Source organism: Cupressus sempervirens, chromosome 5, assembly GCF_028749045.1.
Source record: "Cupressus sempervirens isolate cs-2001-9-10 chromosome 5, ASM2874904v1, whole genome shotgun sequence".
NCBI classification, from domain to species: domain Eukaryota; kingdom Viridiplantae; phylum Streptophyta; class Pinopsida; order Cupressales; family Cupressaceae; genus Cupressus; species Cupressus sempervirens.
Genome location: NC_143122.1, coordinates 396,356,572 through 396,373,784, shown reverse-complemented (window position 1 = coordinate 396,373,784; position 17,213 = coordinate 396,356,572).

Sequence of the window (17,213 nt, the reverse complement as noted above, 5' to 3'; positions counted from 1 at the left end):
ATTTTACAAAATCTAGATAGATATTGAGAGTTCCAAAGCCATAAACCTAAAGATCATCATGTGTGCATACCTCTTTAGGGAAAAATTGGATGTCATGTTCTTGTGCATATATTTCAATCACTACCTTCAAACTCAACTAAGGTTCACCCATAGAATTATTCAGGTGAATCCCACTGCCCATGGAAGCTGAGGCTTGTTGTGGAGCATATGTGTTGCTACTGAATTGCCTCAAGTTGGTACTACTCAATCACCCTAAGATAGCTTACATTCTTTGTAGCCCTAGGTTGTTCCATAGTTGTACCTTCTACAACTTGATTGATCATTTTGAGGGCTACATTTAGCTGACTTCTTATCCTCTCATTAGCAAGAAGCTCTAGATGAAATAGTTCTTTCCACCCTAAAAACCAACTTGTTGCTTCATTAAAATCAAGACTTGAACAAAGCCAATGATACAAAACCTGTTGCCACTTTGGAAAAAATGTTGCCTCCAACATTGCAACCATATGATAAATGGGAATAACACATGCTTGATCCATAACCTAGTTAAATTGGTCTAGTTGCTAATTAGCTGGGTTGATTACAAATTCATGTAGAACTATCATCAGATTAGGTACAATAAAATGAACAATCAACTATTCCTAGCTAGCAAGATCAAATACAGTTTTCCAAGGTGATAAAATTACATATGCAAATGCATCACTTGCATACTAGACATGAAGTACATTCCCCAATTTATAATGAACGGTTGGATATAAAGGCTCCATATGCAGACCCAACAATGGAAGCCAAGGATGTAACCATGCATGTTTTGGCACACTCTCCCTGCAAGGATCCCAAGTATCTATTGCTACTATTAATTTGGGAATCACTATATGATCTAGAATGTTATGAAGTACTGAAGCTAGTAGTAACTTCTCCCATGTCTCCAAAAAATGTAGCATAGATTTAGGGTCCCTTGGCTCCCAGGAATTTGTAGCATAGGTTTAGGGTAGTAACTCCTTACACTGAACTCTTCACTAAAGTTATACACTCAACCAATTTTACATTTGAATAAAGGGCCCCCTTATAGAACAAAGAATCTATACTTGTGGTTTATCTTAAGACATTTCAACAGATGCAACCTAGTTTACTTGGCTTTTGAAAATAGAAGGCTAAACTTTGAGTTTCAACATTAACTTGACTGGTCTATTTAGACCCATTGATTATTGTCACAAGATTTTAACATAACTATATAAGTAATAAGTTAGGAGGTATATAGGTTAACCTTACATTAACTATAAACTACAACACAAGGGTTGCACTAGGGTATTACAGTATTGTAATTATAGAAAATCACTTGATTCACCTGAGTGGGTGTATGATGGTGAAGAGTTTTATTAGGTTATTAAAGATCACCAGTGTTTATAGGAATAAAAATACATCAAAATAATTAGAAACCAAAACTACTTATTTGTTGGAGTGAGTAGTTCAAGGGTCTTGATCCCGTGGATACGGGTATGTAGGCAGCCTGATAGGCAGAGTATGCCTCCAGTGTGCACACAACTTGGACATAGTTAGGTAGCACTTAACTATTTTAAGACATTATATATTAACTAATGAGGCTCATTCCCTTGTAGAAGAATTTGCCACAATGACATTACCTCTAAACCATGTAAAGGATGTTTAAGTGGTTCTAAACCTTGAAACACTCTTATAAGAAATGGAAAAGCAAATGCAGATGCAATACATATATTACTATTATTTATGTATATGTATGTATGTATGTACGTATGCACATATATACATATGTGTGTGTGTGTGTGTGTGTGTGTGTGTGTGTGTGTGTGTACATACATACACATACATATGTGTGTCCCTATGTATGTATATATACAAAGAGATCTTAGCACAAGAAGCTTGGGATGAAATAGTCCTTTCCACCCTAAAGACCACTTTGTTGCTTCATTAAAATCAGGACTTGAACAAAGCCAATGATACAAAACATGCTGCCACTTTGGAAAAAATGTTGCCTCCAATATTGTAAACATATGATAAATGGGAATAACACATGCCTGGGCCATAAACCAATTAAATTGGTCTAGTTTCTGATTAGTTGGGTTGATTAAAAATTTATAATGAATGGTTTGATATAAAGGCTTCATACATTAGCCCGACAACGGAAGCCAAGGATGTAACCATGCATGTATTGGCTCGCTCTCCCTGCAAGGATCCCAAGTATCTACTGCTGCTGTTAATTTGGGCATCACTATATGATCCAGAATGTTATGAAAACTACTCCCATGTCTCCAAAAAATGTACCATAGGTTTAGGGTCCCTTGGCTCTAGGAATTTTTAGCAACTATTCTCACAGTTGGAAGAATAACTTTAGTGAAGAGTTGAGTGTAAGGAGTTGAAGAAGCAAGTTATGCTTCTATGGAAATACCATAATCATGAGGCTCATTCCCTTGCAGAAGCCTCTACCATAATGAAATTACCTCTAAACCATGCAAAGGATGTTGAAGTGGTTCCCAACCTTGAAACACTCTTATAAGAAATGGAAAAGAAAATGCAGATGTAATGCATATATTATTATTATTTATGTATATGTATATGTATGTATGTATGTATGTATGTATGTATATACATATGTATATGCATATGTATATTTATACATACATACACACACATATGTGTGTGCCTATGTATGTATATATACAAAGAGATCTTGGTATAAGAAGTTCGAGTTGAAATAGTCATTTCCACCCTAAAAACCACTTTGTTACTTCATTAAAATCAGGACTTGAACAAAGCCAATGATACAAAACCTACTGCCACTTTGGAAAAAATGTTGCCTCCAACATTACAACCATATGATAAATGGGAATAGCACATGTTGGAGCCATAACTCAGTTAAATTGGCCTAGTTGTTGATTAGCTGGGTTGATTACAAATTCCTATAGAACTATCATCAAATTAGGTACAATAAAATGAATAATCAGCTTTTCCTAGCTAGCAAGATCAAATATAGTTTTCCAAGGTGATAAAATGCATATGCAAATGTAACACTTGAATGCCAGGAATGCAATGCATTTCCCAATTTATAATGAATGGTTTGATATAAAGGCTCCATACACTAGCCCAAGAGTGGAAGCCAAGGATGTAACCATCCATGTATTAGCTCACTCTCCCTACGAGGATCCCAAGTATCTACTGATGCTGTTAATTTGGGCATCACTATATGATCTAGAATGTTATGAAAACTCCTCCAATGTCTCCGTAAAATGTAGCATAGGTTTAGGGTCCCTTGGCTCCGAAGAATTTGTAGCTGCTATTCTCACTACTAGAAGGATAACTTTAGTGAAGAGTTGAGTGTAAGGAGATGAAGAAGCAAGTTATGCTTCTATGTAAATTCCATAATCATGAGGCTCATTCCCTTGCAAAAGCCTGTGGCACAATGACATTACCTCTAAACCATGCAAAGGATATTTAAGTGGTTCCCAACTTGAAACTCTCTTATAAGCAATGGAAAAGTAAATACAAATGTAATACATATATTGCTATATATATGTATGTATATACATACATACATACATATGAATATGTATATATATATATGTATATATATATATGTATATATATATATATATGTATATATATATATGTATATATATATATATATATGTATATATATATATATATATATACACATATGAATATGTATATATATATATATATACACATATGAATATGTATATATATACACATATGAATATGTATATATATACACATATGAATATGTATATAAATACACATATGAATATGTATATATATACACATATGAATATGTATATATATACACATATGAATATGTATATATATACACATATGAATATGTATATATATACACATATGAATATGTATATATATATACACATATGAATATGTATATATATATATATACACATATGAATATGTATATATATATATATATACACATATGAATATGTATATATATGTATGTATATACATACATAAAAACATATATGTGTGTGTCTGTGTATGTATATATATAGAGAGATCTTGGCACAAGAAGCTCAGGGAGAAATAGTCCTTTCCACCCTAAAAACTACTTTGTTACTTCATTAAAATTAGGACTTGAACAAAGCCAATGATACAAAACCTACTGGCACTTTGGAAAAAATGATGCCTCCAACATTGCAACTATATGATAAATGGGATTAGCACATGCTCGAGCCATAACCTAGTTAAATTGGTCTAGTTGTTGATTAGTTGGGTTGATGATGGGGAACTTCTTCTTCTTAGAGTCTTTTTTCTCTACCTAGGCTACCTCTTGGCCTTCTTAGGGTCTCTTCTCTAACCCTAACCTAGAGGAAAATCTCCTAATCCCCTTCCACCAAGAAATTCACCAATCAATTCAGTTTTCACTCCTCTAACTCCAAAATCTCAACTATGCACCTTTTTGGCCTATAAAGCCAAAAGTCCACCAAATGCTCCCAAAAAGCCAAAACCAAGCTTAGAACTTCCTCATGAGGGCCTTGAAAAATTCCAATCCATTATGCACCATCTTGTTGGGTCTCACACACACAAAACCCATTCTTGCTCTATTTGGCCTTGTAGCCCAAAGAACCCCAATTAAACCTCCTAAAAACAAGAGTTCTTCAATAACTTGTTAAAAATCTTAACAAGATCTATTGATGCCTTCTATAATTTTTTTCCAATTGACCTAGGCTCAAGGATTTTCTAGGTCTTATGTCTCCATAGTGTCCATACAATATTTTCTTCTTCTTCAGAAAACCCTACTTTTAAGGGTTTCAATGGCAATGATAGAAACCCAACTTAAAATATGACCTAAATCATGCATCATACCTTCTCCTCTAGTTCATAGACACTTGATAGGATACTCTACCATTTACAAACCAATATTGGCACATATCAATCCACTGTTCACACCTGAACTCACTTGCAAGCATCATTGCACCTTGCCAAGCTTTCATTGGCTTGCATAGGGTTCACTTGCAATAATAGAAAATTGACTCATACAACCACAAAAATTGATATTTACATAATTTAAATAGGAAATTAATTTATTCCCAAAGGTCATAGGTTCTCAATAGTGGGAACTTAAGTTTTAGCCATTTTAGTGTAGCCCTATCAAAACTAACCAGTAGGAATGATCAAACAAAATGATTTTTAAAACCTAATGAAATGAATGCCAAAGACCAAGACAAGGTTTCACTGAATCACTAAATGAACTCAACCATATATTCCATTCATAATAGTAAGAAAATTAATACAATAAAACAAAGTTCCAATCAAAAACCTCATTTCCTATTAGCAATTTCTTATTCTTTCATGAATTGTCCGTACATTCACATAACCAACCCCTATCTATGAGTTGGATAATGCTTATATACACTTTCAATAACCACTTAGACCCTTGGGTTGAGTTATAAACTCTCCCTTTTCCTTTTCCTAGAAAAATGCAAAGATTGTCATTGCAACTTTGAAAAAATTGCAAAGTTGTCAATGAGCAATTTGACAATTTTTTGCAATATGGCTTCTTGACCTTCTAAACTGATCCAATTTGATTTCAAACCTCATAGAATGTTCCGAGAACACCTAAAGACTATTCCAAATCACTCCTTACCCAATTTTAAGGTATTTTTCCATATTTTTCCTCATTGACCAAATTTTTGCTTTCTAGTCATACTTAGGTCCTATCTTCTAAGTTCATGATTAGAATTTCACCTCTACCTATTTACATCTCTTAGACACACCATGGGACTTCATATTTAGTCCTTATTGATCAAGTGGTTGGCTAGACCATTTAAAATCCAAAAATTCTTTAGGGTTTTTCCCTTCCCTAAGGTTCTCTTGCACCATTTGATTACAAATTTTTGTAGAACTATCATTAGATTAGGTACAATAAAATGACAATTTTTTGCAATATGGCTTCTTGGCCTTCTAAACTGATCCAATTTGATTTCCAACCTCCTAGAATGTTCCAAGAACACCTAAATACTACTCCAAATCACTCCTTACCCCATTTAAAGGTATTTTTCCATATTTTTCCTCCTTGACCAAATTTTGCCTTTCTAGTCATACTTAGGTCCTATCTTCTAAGTTCATGATTAGGATTTCACCTCTACCTATTTACATCTCCTAGACACACTATGGAACTTCATATTTAGTCCTTATTCATCAAATGGTTGGCTAGACCATTTAAAAGACAAAAATTCTTTAGGGTTTTTCCCTTCCCTAAGGTGCTCTTGCACCAGTTGATTACAAATTCCTATAGAACTGTCATCAAATTAGGTACAATAAAAATAATAATCAGTTGTTCCTAGCTAGCAGGATCAATTATAGTTTTCCAAGGTGATAAAATTGCATATACATATGCATCACTTGAATGCTAGACATGAAGTTCATTCCCCAATTTATAATGAATGGTTCAATATAAAGGCTCCTTCTCCTTCCCTCTTGTGCCTTAAATTTTGACTATCAAACTTTTGAATATTTGCCTCTACCATATCTAAATTCAACTTCACATTGTGTTGTAACTTTGATATAGGTGTTTGATAATTGATAGCTTTCATTTCAGCATTCAAGTTTTCAAGATTGGTCAACACCCTCACTTGTGGACCTCTCATGTCAAGCACTTTCTGTACTGTTTGATCATTAATAGCTCTAAATGAGGGCAGAGATCTCAGAATGTTGGTGGAGATTAGTGGAGATCTAGGATTTTGTGGAGAGTTTTTAACGTTGGTGGAGACTGTATATATTGTAATAGGCCATATGGAGGATTGTGTAAAATAAACAAAAAAGAAAAGAAAACATGACATTAATCATTCTCCATTTGTTTTGTGTCAATGCAATAATCACGAGGCTCATTCCCTTGCAGAAGCCTCTGCCATAATGACATTACCTCTAAACCATGCAAAGGATGCAAATGGATGCATGCATGCATGTATATATGTATGTGTATATGAATTTATGTATGTACATACATACATACATACATACATACATACATACATACATACATACATACATACATACATACATACATATATATATAGACCAGGAAAAATGGGTAGAGTTAATGTCATTGTTAATGGGCATTATATTTCCCCTACATACATATATTACACACACACACACACACACACACATGCACACGCATACACACGCGCACACACACGCACCCGCACACACACACACACACACACACACACACACACACACACACACACACACACACAGACATCCCATTAACTTTGCATTATTTGTGTGCAAGATTTTGAGGTAAGTCACTTAGCACAGGTTGAGTAAGTTTTATTGTTTTATTATTTGGATTCTAGAATATGTATGCAATTGGATCAATTTTTTTGTTGTGCTAAGATGTAATAAGCACCTTAAAAAAGATAATAATTAGTTGTTTCCAACTAGTGGGATCAAATATAGTTTTCCAAGGTGATAAAATTGCATATGCAGATGCATCACTTGAATGTCAGACATGAAGCACATTCCCCAATTTATAACGAATGGTTCGATATAAAGGCTCCTTCTCCTTCTCTCTCGTGCCTTAAATTTTGATTATCAAACTTTTGAATATATGCCTCTACCATATCTAAATTCAACTTCACATTGTGTTGTAATTCTGGCATAGGTGTTTGTGTTAGAGTAATTAGTTGTTTTCACTTATTAATTAAATCACTTTGATTTAATTAATTAAGTTGTCTATTACTCTAGTTTGCTTAAGCTATCTTGTAGGTGCATATAATTAATTATATTGTGCAACCTAGCTTTTTTAGGCTTTAGATTACCCTTTTCGGGTTTCGATCTCCTTTTATAAGGATTGATCTCTTTGTATTTTTAATTATGAAGAATCCGTTGAATAATATTTTTCTTCTTTGTCTGAGTTTTTTAGATCAAACCCTTGCCTCTTCTTGTCTTTTTCTTCTCCGTGATAGGTTTTCTACATGCAAGTTTTCTTGGGCTTCGTGGATTTGTTATGCGCTTTTGCTCAAATCCTACATGGTATCAGAGCCAAATTTGCTGTAGCTTGTTTGGTGTTTCAAGAAAAAGGGAGAACAAGGGTTTGGCAGATCAGATCTGGTGTTTTTTTAGATTTTTCTGAGAAAACAGGGGGTCACTAATTTTTGGAGTAGTTTGAGGCGAAACAGACATTATGGATGGATTCAGAAGGCGTCAAAATCCCCGTTTTGATATAAAATTTGTCTGATTTGGACAATGTTGATCTAGGAGGCAATTTTTTTTGTCGGATAGGCCTGTACAGCCACTGGCACATGGATCGAGGCAAACAATAAAAAAAATTGCAAAAAAAAAAGAAAAAAAGTGGCTCCCGATGATTGCTGCCACTTAGCAGCCTCCGCCACCGGTGGTACTGCCCGCCCACCACTGTAGCCACCAGCGGCTCCATCGCCTTCCTTAGCTCCGCCTACGCCCAAGTGGCGGCGGCATTTTTTTGTGAAGTTTTTAAAATTTTTTTATTAAAAAAAATAAATTTTCATGCATTCTGGAGGCCCTGGAGGTTTTTTTTCTATAACTCAAGCATACGGACGTATTTTTTCGATCCGAAAAATATGCCAAAAAGATGGTTCTAAGACAGAGATGCTGGTACATGTGTTTTTGGGTTTTGGTGTAGTTTGGTTGCCTATTTTGGCAATCAAAGTTAGATATTCTATTTTGCACTCTAGGAGGCATATTTTGAGCATCCGATCTCCAATTTTGGACTTTTTTATATCGTTGAAAAGCTCTTTCTGTGCTCTTTTCTCAAAGCATGTTTTATTCAGATTTTTGCATTTTTGCATGCTGGTGGATATCCTGGCTATTTCAGGTCTGGGGATGATTTTTGTTACTTTAGATGCTTCGTTTTGGCTTGTACTTTCTATTGTACCAGCCTTATACTTTTTCTGATCATTTTTGATATTCATTGTAAGCATTTTTATGCAAATGCACTGAGATAAAGTGCCACTTGTTGTGTTTCGGGATCCTTTTCATCATTGTGATTTGTTGTACTCGCACTATTTTATAAAGTGCCATGGGGGGGATAGTTGATTGCCTTTTTGGCCCTCTTCCTTTGTCAAGTGAGTGTCCCTTCCATGACATTAGCCCCATGATGTGTCGATGACACGTGCCTTTATAGGTGTCTGTACCTCACTCTTGATGTGTTTGATTCCTATGTTGTAGGATATTTTTGGCCCATCTTTTCAGTTGCCTTTCACCTCACCTCGTCTGCATTAAGGGGGGTTATATTGTTGTTCTATGCTTCCTTACTATGAGCTATGTTTTTAGTACCTGATCCTACATACTAGGCGATTGTAGTGGCTGGCTACCTATGCATTTCGGTGAGATGGATCATCTACCATATAGACACACTTGGTTCGTGCCTTCTATTTCCATGGAGGTTCTTTAGATCAACACCTTTTGACAAAGTTTTGTGGCTTTTCATGCTTCAATGGTTCTCTTCATGATCTCTCTTTATTCCTATCTTCTAGAACATTCTTTGCTATCTCTTTTTGGAGAGGGGTTTTTCCCACTGGGTTTTCTCCTTTGTCTCTGGTTTATAGAGATTTCTGTATATTGAGTATGTGATCAGGCCTTGTTGCCAGGACCCACTTTTCTGCTTTCATAGCTTTGCTAGGTTAGCTTACCTCATAAGCTTCGCTTAAGGGGGGGTGTTAGAGTAATTAGTTATTTTCACTTATTAATTAAATCACTTTGATTTAATTAATTAAGTTGTTTATTACTCTAGTTTGCTTAAGCTATCTTGTAGGTGCATATAATTAATATTTTATTAATTATATTGTGCAACCTAGCTTTTTTACCTTAGGCTTTAGGTTACCCTTTTCGGATTTCGATCTCCTTTTATAAGGATTGATCTCTTTGTATTTTTAATTATGAAGAATCCATTGAATAATATTTTTCTTCTACATCTAAGTTTTTTAGATCAAACCCTTGCCTCTTCTTGTCTTTTTCTTTTCCGTGACAGGTTTTCTGCATGCAGGTTTTCTTGGGCGTCATGGATTTGTTATGCACTTTTTCTCAAATCCTACAGTTTGATCATTGATAGCTTTCATTTTAGCATTCAAGTTTTCATGATTGGTCAACACCCTCACTTGCAGACCTCTCACATCAAGCACTTTCTGTATTGTTTGATCATCAACAACTCCGAACAAGGGTGGAGAGCTCAAAACATTGGTGGAGATTAGTGGAGATCTAGGATTTTGTGGAGAGCTCTAAATGTTGGTGGAGACTATATATTTGTAATAGGCCATATGGAGGACTGCATTAAAAGAAGAAGAAGAAGAAAACATGACATTAATCATTCTTCATTTGTTTTGTGGAAATGCCATAATCATCATTCCCTTATAGAAGCCTTTGCTACAATGTCATTACCTCTAAACCATGCAAAGGATGCAAATGCATGTATGTATGTACATATGTATATGTATGTATGTAAATATGTATGTGTATATGAATTTATGTATGTATGTATGTATGTATGTATATATGTATATACATACATACATATATATATATATATATATACATACATATATATATATACATATATATGTATATACATATGTATATGTATATACATATGTATATGTATATACATATGTATATGTATGTATGTATATACATATACATATACATATACATATACATATACATATACATATACATATACATATACATACATACATACATACATACATACATATATATATATATATATATATATATATATATATATATACATGTATACATATACATATGTATATACATATATATATATGTATGTATATACAATGTGATTCCTAATTTAGGTTCCTACAATGTGATGGCTCTTGACATAACTTTAGCCAAGAGACTGGACAATCTGAATTAAGAATCTATGATCCCTACCCCAAAAGAAGAGGTCATAACTCAGTTCATGGACAACATGATTATGAACTTACAATTCTTAGGTGAAGAAGTTGACCCAAATTTTTGTCTTCTTCCAGGATTTTGTAGGCTGCATAAAGTAAGTCATTCAAAGTTTGAGTACTCACAGTGGCAAGAAGCAATCGCTCGGGTACTGGCTCAGATAATGCAATTAAAAAATGGCCAAACTCTAAGGGAGATACAAGAGGAAATATCAAGTTCCACGTACATATCTGAAGTCATGAACAAAGTTGAAGAGGAAACATAAAATTTTAATGCATCATATAGTGACACCTCTTTAGATGGTGGGGGTTTATCTTGGCCTCCACCAGGGATGATCAAAGTCCTAAGGAGAAGATATTTTGTAAAAGGTCAAGAATGGACCTCAGTAATTGTTCATCCTAAACTAAAAATTGATAAAATAATAGAATTAATTGGGTATATTCAAAATCAACAAGAAAAATGGGCAACCCCAATATTAGAGGTAAACAATAGCAACTCGCCAAGTCCACCATGTGAAAGATTACAATGGATCTTGAAGAAATAGTCCTTCAAGGTTCAAGTGAAAGAAAAGATTTGAATGAATAGACACAAGTCCACAAAGCCCAAAGAACAATCAATTTGGACACTAAGTTGATGACTCTAAATGCAAATTAGGAGCTAGTATAGGTATGGAGTTAATTAATCCCAAAGGTATGTCTTTTTATGGAGCATATCGCTTACAATTTATATGTACTAAAAAATTTGTAGAGTATGAAGCCTTGATTTGTGGACTTCTCTTCACATTAGAGAAAGACATCAAAGCTCTCATAATTGAAGGAGACTCTTAGTTGGTCATTAGACGGGTGAAACTTATTTATTCTTGCAATGATAGAAGATTACTTGTGTATCGGAATAGAGTTTGGGACTTATTGGAAGATTTTGAGGTCTTGAACATAAGGTCGATTTTGAGGAAGAAGAATATGGTATCTGATGCCCTTTCCATTTCAGCAAGTGCATTGCAACCCATTGAAAGAAAAAAACTAAAGAGGTTTTCAGTTGAATTGGTTGTTGCCTTGTCTATTCCAAACAACATTACAAACTTCCAAGTCTTCCAAGATGAGTAACATATTCTCGAGTTCATTATATGCAATTGGCTTTTCAAAGGACATGAGATTGATGATACTCCTAATGATTAACTTCAAGAAAATTAGGTAGAGGATGAAGATGGGATTATAAATTTGAAGACCAATACTATTCCTAAGGGGATGGTAGAGTTGGAAAATACATTCGATTGGGACAAATCAACACATAGTAATATAACTATTGAAGAAAAGGGGATTGGAGAATGTGATTCATATAATCTAGGTATGGAAGAAGATCCTAAGATGGTGAGAATTGGAAAAGCATGTAACCCTTAAGAATGAGAAAGTATGCTTTAATTACTTATAGAATACAAAGATGTCATAGCATGGAGTTATGAAGAACTCAAGACATATGATCCTGAAATCATCACTCATGACATTTTGTTGAAGCTTGATGCCAAATATTTTCATCAAAGATAGAGACCATTGAATCCAATAATTGGGCCTTTGATAATGAAATAAGTGTAAAAGTTACTTGATTCTAAAATTATCTTCCCAATCTGGCATTCTACATGGGTTGCTAACTTGGTTCCAGTAAGGAAAAAGACTAGAGAAATTTGCCTTGTGTGAATTTTTGAAATTTGAGCCTAGCTTCCCAGAAGGATAACTACCCTTTTCCCTAGCTTGATGAAGTATAGCAAATTGTGAATAGGTCTAAAATGATGTCTTTTCTAGATGAATATTCGGAATACAACCAAGTGATGGTAGATGAAGAAGACAGGTTGAAGACTGCATTTACAACAAAATGGGGAACCTTTGCATACCAAAGGATGCCTTTTGGATTGATTGAAGCATGAGACACATTCCAAAGAGTGATAGACAAAGCATTAAAAAGGCTGATAAAAAAATGTATAGTTATCTATTTGGATGACCTAACCGTCTTTTCAAAAGATTAGAGTACTCATATTTCTTATTTGAGGCAAGTATTCAACTGATGTCGAAGGTATGACATTTCTCTTAATCCTAAAAAGTGTTCATTTAGGGTCAAAAAAGGAAAACTTCTTGGTCATATTATTTATGATTTTGGGATATCCATTGATCCTGAAAGGATAGAAGCGATTCTTAATTTATCACCTTCTCATAGTCGTAAAGAGCTGAAATCTTTCTTTTGTAAGATCAATTTTGTGCATAAATTCATTAGTGGGTTTGATGATATAGTATGCCCCCTCAATGAATTAATGAAAAAGGGAGAAAAAATTGAATGGGTTCCTGAAACAAATAAATCTTTTGAAGACATCAAAGTAGCTATATCCATGGCTCCTGTACTGGTAAGTCTATATTATGACTTGCCTTTCAAAATCTATTACTTTGCTTCAAAACATTCATGTGTTAGGATTCTCACTAAAAAGAAAGACAAAGAGGATGAAATACCTATTACATTCATGAGTTTTCTGCTAGAGAATGTTGAATTAAACTATTCCAATGTTGACAAACAATTCTTCACTCTAGTAAAGGCAATCGAGAAATTTTGTCATTACATACTCAAGAGCAAGGTATATGCAATTGTGTTAGATCCTGTCATCAAAAAATTATTGATGCATAATGAGTTAGGTGAAAGATGAGTAAAATGTATGGCTATATTTTATATATTCAACCAATGAAGCTAGTGAGAGGACAAGGACTAACTAAGATGATAGCTGATAATGAGATTGGTGCCAACAATGAAATAAGATTCAATGAAGAAATCAACACTGATAATCAACAAAATATCATAGTGTCTCAAGTGGATATTGATCAAGGAATAATCACAGATGTATGGTATCAGGATATTGTCTATTATATTGTGTAGAATCAATATCCTAATTGGCTAAATAGTTCCCAACATAAAGGACTCAAGATGAAATGTGAATCCTATATGCTTCAAGATAGAAAATTTATAAAAGAAACTATGAGGGAATTTATTTGACGTGTTTGGGATGCAAAGAAGTGAAAGAATTTTTGGAATAGTTTCATAATAGTATGACACAAGACATAGATCGATAGAGGCTACAACCTACATGATTTTGAGATTAGGTTACTTTTGGCCTACCATCTTCAAGGATACATTTGAACATGTACATTCTTGCCACATTTTTTAGACAAGTTCTAATAGATAGAGACATCCATCTATGCCACTACAACCTGTGTTGTAGGTAGACCCTTTTAACAAGTGGGGGCTACAATTTATTGGACCAATAAACCCGCCATCATATATAAGACATATGTTCATCCTCATAGCTACAGACTATTGCATGTGTTGGATAGAAGCTGAGACTTTTCAAAATTGCACAACAAAATTGGTTATTGATTTCTTGGAAGAACACATTGTCACAAGGTTTGGAATGCCATTCTTCCCTGTATGCGAGAATGGGTCATCTTTTGCATCTATCTTCATTACTCAATGGGCACTAGATAATCAAGTGATAATCAAGTTCTCACCTAATTACTATCCCCAAGGGAATGGTGTGGTTGAGTCCACCAATAAGAACTTGATCAGAGTGATAAAGAAATTGCTAAAGGGAACCCAAAAGATTGGCACACTTAGCTAAAATATGCATTTTGGACGAACATAGTCAGGATTAAAAATGCTTTGGGAACATCTCCATATCTACTTGTCTACAAACAGGAACTAGTATTCCTACTCAATCTTAGGATTCTATTTTTGAAATCCATGAGGGGGGTATGTTGAGGATGCTGATAGAGTTCGAATCAGATTAATGAATCTCTTGGAATTGGATGAGAAAAGGACAACCCTTTAGAGCATATGGTGAAACATCAGGTTGTCATCAAACAGTGGTTTGACAAGTGAGCTATAATTAAATCTTTTAGAAATTTTGACTTTGTTCTCCTATGGGACAAGGCAAAAGAAAAGTCAGGTAGTCACACTAAATTTCAGCGCTTGTGGATTGGCCCTTGTCAAATTGCAGAGATTTTGGAAGAAAATACTTTTAGGGTAAGTTCTCTACAAGGGGAATTGGTCCCATTTCCAGTCAATGAACAATTCCTAAAACATTACTTCAAGCCCTAAAAGTGGAAAGCATTTCAAAAAATAAAAATAAATTTACTTTCTATTACTTAAAGTTGTGCCTATCACTTCTTGTCAGTCTGGGGGTTAGATGGAATCAAGACTCTTTCTTGACACATCTAATAGATCACTCTTTTTGGTTTCAACTTTAGGGAAGAGGTATTCTTTGTCAAAGCATTCAGATGATTTTTTTTCTTGTACCAACTAAAAATAGATATTACTCACAGTTGTAAAGGACTTTTAGTCTTAAAATTTGAGTTGCAGATCGATAACTCTCAAACTTTACAAACTTTAATGACTGACTATCTCAAAGATTTTCAAATCTAGGTTGACATTAGCGAGGGATTATCCAAACTTGTCAGTTCAAACAAAAGGTCTCTTCAACAAACTGCTAAGATAATTGTTTGGCATGAGAGTATCCCAAAAGTTCAATAAAAGAGAAACGAAAGGGTTATCAAATTGAAGAACAAATATGGTAGATGACACCAATTCCTTGGCCACATAGTCTAAGTGTGATCAGGGTATATAGGAAATAATTTTTTTTTATAGATGGTGTTAAAATAAAGATTCATATGATCCTAAAAGGTAATCTGACGAAGGGGATATACACTCCAAAATGGCTATGCACCAAATATACAAAAGGCTTCAAGGAAGAATCAAATGGAAACACATGAGCTCTATGAAGCAACTCAAAATATATTACCAAGGATTCAAAATACAAAATTGATAACTAATCAAGACCCCTCAGAACAGATTCTCTCATCTAGTTAGACAGTGATTGATTAACAAGTTTTACGAGGATTCCTGATGAATGGAACAATGCAATAGAATATTTTCTCCAAGTTTCTAGAAACTCATGATAGACCACACCTCAAGAAGTCAAAGGAAATAAGTACACTGAGCATATATTGAGCTTGAAGATTTGAGATTCTGAAGTTTTGACTATTAAGGGACTTGAAAGTTGCTTGAAGTATTCAAAATTCAGTTGTCATTTGACACATGTTAGAAGAATGCTTGTTGATGAAGAAATGTCTTTATCATTTCTTCTTTTTTGTTGGAGCTATTTGTTGTAGTCTCACAATGCATGCCACATTTCTCCTAGAAATGGGGACCCCCTAGTTAAGTCTTGCCTACCAGGCTCCTAGTCCGAAGTCTAGATCACTTCTTGACTCCCCCAGGATTCTAGGTCAAACCCTAGTATTTGACTGGGGAGGTCCAGAGAATCAAAAATTAGGAAAAAGAGATATTTTGTGGAAGAAATTTCTTTAAGTATGCACTAGTGCACTTGTGCACTTGTGCACCTGCACATGTGCACAAGTGCATATTTTACCTCCTTTTGGAGATGCGCACATGTACACATGCACATGTGCACAACTCTAGAGGGTGCGCACCTGCATAGGTGCACACTAAGCTCGAGGTCTATATAAGACCTCGGGCCCCTTGACCCTCCTCACTTGCTCTTGCTGATCAATTAGAAGCACACCTCTACACCCTTTGACTGTGTGCTCCTCCACCACTTCTCTTAGCTCTCTGCATCCTGCATAAACATTAACAAAGGTTAGCAATCCTAAAGAAGGTGCACATGTGCACACCTCCGCTTAGAAAAAAAACCTTAAAAACAAAGATAAACATTTTAACCTTTGACCTAAAGCACAGTGTAACATCAAAACACAAAACACCAAAAAATAAACAAAATCCTAAGGCATTATGAAAGTTTGCACATGTGCATCTCCATCCTTTTGGAGAAAACTTAGCTCCTCCCCAAATTGCCATTCACAGTGCATAGCTGTGCATGTGCACACTGCACACAAAATCCATTTCAGGGCTTAAAATGATGCACTAGTGCACCTCTAAGGGTATACTAGGTGCGCTGAAGTGCACAACAGGGCATTTTGGGAGAATGGACTAGTTTTTGACTGATTTTTGATTCATTTTGACTTATTCTAGAGTTACTTAGGGTTTGTCTTTGGTTGAATTTTAAATTTCTAACTAATGATTACTTCTCTTGTGTAGATAAGATGACATCATCATCTTCTTCAATGGCAGAAAAGATGGCTCCAAAAATAGTCGCTTTCGAGTATCAAGGGGCACCAAGAAAATCAAGGTTTCAAGATGGACATTCAGAGATA